We start from the raw sequence: 8,672 nt of genomic DNA, 5'->3' as shown, positions 1-8,672 counted from the left end.
ATTATATGTTTCCAATACTCGCAATCTTTTTTTATCTTTCTATCAAATTTGTGCTGTAATCTTTGACCTTGTCTAGTGGTGAGGTATGCTAGCAGACATTCACGGTAAAGCAGCTTTTTTGTAACTGTCAATGCTGATAAGGTTGCGCTAGTCTTTGAATACACCCTCAAAAAACAACAAAATTTACAAAATAATAAAAGTTACAAGCAAAACAAAATTACAAGATATAAAGTCCTTTTACAATACGAATACAAAACCCATTCCCGTTAACATTTCTAGCAATTTCTTCAAACTAAAAAATTTTGGTAAGCAAATTTTTTTTGCTTTCCATCCTTAAAAACACAACATTATTTATCAAAAAGACCTTCATGATGCAAATAATGGTCAACTATTATAAGTAGTCGTAGGAATTGACTACATGCTAAGCACCTTTATGATGCTATAATGGTCAACCAATAGGACGGTTTCTAGGATTCATAGAAATGAATGGACATTTAGAGAAAGTATTGGTTAATCAAGTTTTGGAATACTTGTGTGATGCACTTAGTAAAATTAATTTTAGCAAGTCCAGGGGTCAATTGTATGACATGAAGCTAATATTTCAGGATGTTAAAAAGGAATGCAGCTAAGGATTATGGAAAAAAAACTGCCATTTTTACAATTAATAATCTTTACAATTAATAAATTGCAAAACAAAAACAAAATCGTAGAAGAATTTAGCTACCATTTCCAAAAACTACTTAATACGCCACAATATACAAGTAACGAGTTCAACCCTCTTCAACAGTTAAGTAAAAAGCCTAATTCAAAAGTTATCTCGACAGCTGATATAGAAAAATGTATTTTAAAGCTTGAAAATAATAAATCTTACGGTTGCTATGAAATAAGAGCTGAACATCTTAAAAACTCTCACAGCAACAACTTTCTTATGTTACTTTCGTCGTTTTATAAAAGTATGTTAACAAAGGGGAAGGTTCCACAATGTTTCTCAAACGCCACAATTTTTTCATTAGTCAAGTTTTATAAAACATCACTGAAAAATCCAAATAACTATCGAGGAACCAGTATATTACCAATTTTTACAAAACTTTTCGAATATCTTATCACACAAATATGTCCAGATATAACAGAAAGTCATTCCCATTATTTGACAGTTGTAATTGAGAATTACTATTTGAGAAACTCTATTACCAGAAAAAAAAACCTATTTTCTATAGTTCATACAATCTCATCACTATATCAAACAGGTTTTTCTAATATACTATATCTTGGATGTACATTAAAAAATTTTAGGCTGTTTCAGGGAGTGTGTCAAGGATCCTTACTGTAGCCTCATCTCTACAATACCTACACTGAAAATCTTCTAGAGAAAATTGCTTCAGAATGGGATATACACATGTGTAATATCGAACTTTATTAAACTAAATACAGAAAAAACTGAATTTTAAATATCTGGAATAAGCTCGATTACAAATAGCGTTATTTATATTAATGGTGCTCCTATCAAGTCTCAAAGCAATCTAAAACATCTTGGTTTCCTTTGGGATAATGAGAACAAAAATATGATAGCAACACTCCAAAAAACAAAAAATTATTTATCTGTTGCAAATTTTTATCTGTTGCAAGAGTTCTTATAAGAAATGGATATTGCTTTCGCCAGCCTGCTACCATAGTTCATTTATTTAACTCCTTAACTGTTCCAACGTTGTTATACGGATTAGAAATGTGTGGAAGCAACAATAAGTTTCTAAATAGCATTGATATAGTTGGACGATCTGTCTTTAATGTTTCAAAGCAAATTAGAAATTACCTGCATTCTTATTTCAAAGTATTATGTCAACCATTCCAACCAACCATATAAACATGCTCAAATGTATGATCAAGGGTAAAAAAATTATAATTGCACGCCCTCAGGAAGTATTGGAGACCAATGTTGGGGCGATTTTAAAACAATCGTTCCAACATTGAAATTTAAAGGAACAAAGATTAATATTTAGAACACTGATGGAGGAGAACATTCCAAGAACAATGCAAGAAAATACTTAAATTTTTTGCTGTTATTTTTGTTTTTTTTTTGTTTTTGTTTTTTTATGTTTTTACCTATACTTTATGTAATTATTGGGTGTTTAAAAGAATTGAAGTGTACTCGGCAAAAATCGACATAGTCGTATTTAAAAAGTTTTAAGAAAGTATTTATGAATTATTTATAAAAGTCTTTGTGTAAAGTTAGGAAAAAAAATTTTTAATAGTTTTAATAAGTTACAAATATTTTATTAAAAATGTAAACTTTAAATAAATTAATCAAGAATTAATTTTTTCTAATTTACTTCTATGCTTTATATGAAAACTTTTATAAATAAAGGGTGCAAGGGAAAAACATGTGATGTCAGTTTTTCGCAAACTGAGAAAAATCAAATTTAATTTTAAAAGACTTCCGTAAGTTATGTTTTTTCCTTTTCTTATCACTAAATTAGACCATCAATTTTTATTTATTTGCTTCAAATTTAACACTGAAGGTAGTTAATGATTTGTACAACATGTTAATAAAAAAATCTCAATATTTTGAAAAACTGACATTCCCTGTTTTTCCCTTTTACCCTTCAAATGATTAATATATACTTTCTCAAAACTTTTTAAATGTGTCGTTTTTTAAATGAGGTGTAAACTTCTTGTTAAATGCTCTCTAGCGGTGCTTTGTTTTAAGACCGTAAGGACTTCTGGGAGCATCTAAAAAAAAATATCTTTCAACAAACTCTTACTGGAATGGAGCATGTTTCCGATGATGAAAACCAAAAGAGTGACGCAAGACAAAAAGCAGAGAAAATTGCAAGAGTTGAAATTTGCATTCATGCTAATTATATGGAATAAAATCTTACAGGATTTTCATAGAACAAGCTAGGCCCTTTAAAAAGAGGATGCCAATCTTGAAACATGTGCAGACCTGTATATATCACTAGTAGATAAACTACGGAAAAAGTACCTGGAACTTAAATAGTGTGTTAAACTTTCAAAGGATATGCAACCCTAGGTCGACTATAAGGAAAGCCAAAATTAGCATAAATTCAAACGACAGAGATGCACAGGAAGTCTGTCCCCATAAGACAAATTAAGTGTCAATATTTTATATCATTGATATCTCGTAAAGTTAATGCAAAGAAAAGGAGAGATATATGAAATTCATAGTTCTCAAAATTTTTATGTTGAACTTACCGAAAAGTTAATTGAATTTTACACGGAGGATCTAGACAACAACTGTGCAACAGTTTTATATGTACTAGCGAAAAAATACTCTTCATGCAATACTAATCTTCAGCTCAGGCATGCTACCCTTTACACCATTATCAAAACTGATAAACGTTAAACTATTTTATCCTTAATAAAATGAAATTAAATTAAATTACTTTGGAAAGTAATTTAATTAAAACTATAACTTAAAAGGAAAAAAGAAAGATATATTATTAAAGTATTAAAGTTTTAAGACATAACTTTCGTCACAGCGATGCTGTCAGTTTATAAGAATGATTTAGGACACCAGTACCTACAAATGCAGCTTTAATACTTATTTTTTCTTTGCTTACAACCAGAGTTCATTAGAGGTCTCCATATCTAAAGAAAATTGATGTAACAAATTTTAAGTTAAAATTTGAAGAGTGTTTGATCTGTTTTAAAGGATTTCAAAAGTAATAAAACTAAATAACACCACAGAGTATTAAACATACTGGAGTATGTTATAATATATTCTTAAGTATAATTTTAGAATTTCAAGACCCTCAGACTCCTAAGCTGAAAAGGGAAGGGGTTATTAAGTTGCTCCCTGCCCTTAAAATTCCCTTACTGTATTTTATCAATACGTAACAATTCGAGGTGTTACGTATTGTTGAAAACTTCAAAAATCCCTCCCCCTCCCCCTATAAATTTCCATTAGCTTATATTCTTAGAGCAGCACAGTACAACAACGCAGCTTAGAGCAGCAGCACTGTTAATAATACTGTTGTGTATCATCTTAAGTAGTTTATTAAAATTCCTTGCAACGCAAGGATATACGCCTAAAAATTTATCGTAAAGCTGCTCCAATTTCAAGTTTAATAAAAAAAAGCAGAACAGAGATTGCTATGAGACTTTATATAAAAACATCTTACAGTTTAATTTTTTTTTAATGAAGATCTTTATGTAAAAAAAAAATCAGAAGTAGTACAATCAATTGCAACCATATGTCTCTGTTAACTGTATGTCTCTGTTAAATGGTTGATTTGCTTGTATTCTCTCATGCAGTTAAAAGTAAAAAGGACCCTTATTTTTACAATAATATAATTTTAATACTTAACACTCTGTCAGAAAGAACAGTCTTGAAAAACACAATTTCGATTTATGTTTCTGATAAAAGTTTGGCGCATTATATATTTGTTTGTCTCATACACAATCACCTCAGTTAATAGATAAACGTTAACTGCCCCAGCTAGCGTTATACCAATTAGATAATTAAAGATATTGTTTTTTTTATGATTAGACCAAGTTTTTAATTATTAAGTAAAATGTTTTGGTCTTTCAATAAAAAGTTCAGAACAACCAATAATAAACACAGTTTTAAACAACTTTTTTAAACTTACAGGTAGGTTACTCTTTATTATTTCACGGTCTGGCCAAACAATCAGATTAGCAACTCTAGAAAAAAGAACTGGTATTATTATCAGGGGTAATTTTACTGGTCGGTGTGAAACCCAAAAAATTTGAATTGAAAGGTGTTTATCATAGTTACATTTGTATCTAAATCTTTTTGTAAATAACTGTTACGAGGTTTTTCTGAAGGCATAGGTCACCATTTCCTGCTATTTAGACTTCAGCCTACAACTGTTAGACATCTCAATTGTGCCAAATTCAGCAGCGTAACTGTCATCAGTTGTTTGTATTAATAATTTAAACCTCGAGGCAATGAATTAGTTTGTTTTTTGTTTGTAAAAATTTACAATAATCAAAAATCAAGGAGGAAATGCAACTTATTGATTTATTATCAAGCACAGATTTTTAACCAGATGTTTATTTGTTGCACTGACTCTAACAAAACTTGACTTTGGCCCAATCATTGCTGACAAACAGTTTTTGGCGTAATTTTTGTTGAGAGTTCAGTCCAATAGTGTTAATTTATACAGAAAGTTACTGACATATTTGAGAGGAATTCACTCCTATTGCTGTTTCGTTTTAAAGATTGATGTTAAAAAATATTTTTACTTCTGTAGCTTTGCAACCACCTGTTATTCTGTTAGTATTACTACATTAACCCAGTGGGCACGGGACGTAAAAAAGACGTCTTTTAAACTTCTTTTGAAAGTTTTGGATGTCTTTTGAGCGTTAAAAAGTCATCTTTCATAGAAAAGTGCCCACTGGGAAAAATCTTTAATGTTGAGTTTTATTTGAACATTTATGAAATATTATACCATAACTAATAAGCAATTAAACATTTATTAATGGTTTTGTTTTATTATTAGGGATTAGTATGTTTTGCTAAAAAGTCATGGGCTGATAGCCAAAAAGTGACCCTCCTGCAATATATCCTTTGGATGCCTATGTATATACATATTTTTGTTATTCTGTCTTTGACTTGGCAAAACCTATTCAAAAAAGAATTTTTCTATTTAAAAATGTTTTATTATTTTCATTGAACTTTAAAGTGTTAAAACTTTGTTTCACTAATAAAATTTTAAAAACAACATTTGATTTAATAAAATAGAATTTGCTTTCATTCGACTTTTTTGCTTTTAAAACATTCTTGTAAATTTCCATGTAATCACACGCTTTCAAGAGTTTATAGATTTATTATTATGTATTTATATTATTATATATTTGTAGATTTATTATTATATGTTTGTAGATTCATTATTATATATTTTTATTATAACTCTGATTGATGCTTCTGTTTTATTTAATTATGATTGATTCTTTTGTCTACATGTTAAGGGGACTTCCATAAAGTAGTTACGCAGGTACGTAGCTGAAGTGGATGCATGTATTAAACGCTTGGATATGGCATTGAAATGGAACCCGATTGATTTCTATATAAAAGCAAATTTTCTTAGTGTATTTAATAGCTTTAAATTAGAATTGACTCGTAGCAAATTTATAAAATTTGCTGTGCAATGCGAAATGTTAGTTCGAGGAAGGCCTAATATATTTATAAAAATGGTCGAGGATTATGCCATAAATGTAAATGTTACATTGGCGCAAACAACTAAAAATATTGCTCACGAACTTACCAGAGTGCCGACAATATGGATAAAAAAAAGGTGCAACGCAATAACGTAATACCAATTTAAATTGTGATAACCAGCAGATTTTATGAATTCATTCAATAGCACACGTCGGAGTTTTAAAGAGCATGTAATTATGTAGGCTGCTAGTAAAATATGCGTAATCAGTAATATATAAATATATATCGCTGATTACGCAAACCATTGCTTCAAATTAAGAAATAAAACTTATTTATCGAGGTGTTGAAAAACCATTCATGAAAGAGTTCATGGAATGGTAAAATAGTACTAACGCAAAAAATATGTGATGTACCCATTTAGCATTTTTATTCAACAACGTTCCATTAAAACACGATACACCTTTTGAAAATTTTTAACAAACTTTACATACGCGAAATTGACTTGATTGAAGTCGAATCAGGATAAAAGTCTTTGACTGAGTTTCAAGAAGGGAAAGTTGACAATGAATTATTGGTAAAACCCAAGCATATAACGCCGTGTACAAAACGATGGATTAAAGGAAGTCTAGTGGCACTGCATAATCGTTTAAGAACTGAAGTTGAAGTCAAAAGACATAGATCAATATGACATTTATCCTTAATGCAACATTTCTCTCATCCGCAGCACCGTCGTGCAAATAAAAAACAAAAAGATATAATAACTGATGACAATTATGATCCGACACAACTCAAACCTTCTAAAACAAACTTAGAACACGTCGACAATGAAGGTTCAAGTCATCAAATAAATCCTCTGAATGATGGCAAAGCTGACAACTATATGGGCAAAACTTTCCAACAGACTGTTGAACAAAACTTTCCAACAGATAGTGGGAAAGAGTTACAGCCTGTTCGATTTACACGCTATGGAAGAAGAGTACTTCCTGATCGAAAGTATTACATTTTATGTATGAGGTCTTGTTGAGGTGAGAGAGATGTGGCGATTTCGGTTGGCGTCATTAATTAGCTTTGCTTATTATTGACAAAAGCCACACGTTGTATTTTTTATTAATATTAGATTTTATATAACAGTTATTTATTGGTGAAAAGCGTCACAAGTTGTACTTTTAAATGATTTATATAGCGAACAATTTTTGTAACAAGGCAAGATTGTTTTATAAGTAAAAAATGAGCATTATTTAAAAAGAGATGGCTTTTAAATGCGTTAATCAACAAAACGGGAAGAGAAATTTTGCTTTTGATACGTATTTAAAACCGATTTAAAAACAAGTCAATCAAAAGTTCATTGCGTTGACTTAGATTAAACAACTACTAGTGGTAGCAAGTTTAGCCAATCGTAACTTCAGAAGGTTTAAAAACTAGCAGTTTATGTTATAATTTAATGTAAACATAAAAATGCAATTGTTGACGATTGAAAATAAAAATTGTTATAAGTTACGGTCTTAAAAATTAGGTTAGTGACAGGCTATTGGTTCATTTCTATACTGACCACCTTTTGTTTGTTTTTTTTTATTGTTCTTTTACCCCACTTTTTTACTCACACCACTTTTAATTCACTGCAAATTTACTAAATTTCGGAAAAACCTGTTCGGTTATTGCCTAATTAGCATAACAGAAAGATCGGGTTATTCTTTCTCTGAAATATCTGATTGCCTTTTTTAACCTGTATTATATTTAAATGATAAAAATGATGTTTTCATTTAAATGATAAAATTTACAACTTTATTTCTTTTAATAACTTGTCATAACCTTTTTTATAATAACTTGTAATAACTTTTTTGAAATAATAGTAAATGGTAAATTTTATTTTCCGAGTTCGTTCAGTAATCACGAATAATGATTTGTTGATATTCTTTTATCCTTATGTTGTTTATAATAAGTTCATTTTTCTAAAATTTTCCTGTTTGTCTCTGACAGAGACCTTGTACAGTTTGTTTCTGACATAGACTTTATCTGTCTCTGACAGAGACTTTGTCTGTCTCTGACAGAGACTTTGTCTGTCTCTGACAGAGACTTTGTTTCTGACAGAGACTTTGTTTCTGACAAAGACTTTGTCTCTGACAGAGACTTTGTCTCTGACAGAGACTTTGTCTCTGACAGAGACTTTGTTTGTCTCTGACAGAGACTCTGTACAGTTTTGTTAGGGAAAAAAAAAATTTGATTAGGCGGGTAAATGTAGTAAATAAGTTGATTTATTTACTATTATGTGTATGCACTTTCTAAACTTATAATTTTTCTTTATCAAATTTAAGGTATTTAATTTATTGGTTTTTTAAAATCAATAAATTCAATATTCAAGTCTGGCAGAAACAGGTTTACACTGGTAGAAAAAAGAAATTTTACTAATAATATTTATACTGCAGTATCTAATTTTTTAGTGTTAAAGTTTTAAAGTAATTATTTTTATTTTCCCCCACTTATTACTTTTAAGCAATTTTTAAAAATATTTTAAAATTTGTTAGCTATTTGG

The sequence above is a fragment of the Hydra vulgaris genome, chromosome 07 (genome assembly GCF_038396675.1).
Source record: "Hydra vulgaris chromosome 07, alternate assembly HydraT2T_AEP".
Taxonomy (NCBI): Eukaryota; Metazoa; Cnidaria; class Hydrozoa; order Anthoathecata; family Hydridae; genus Hydra; species Hydra vulgaris.
This window is presented reverse-complemented; position numbering follows the sequence as displayed.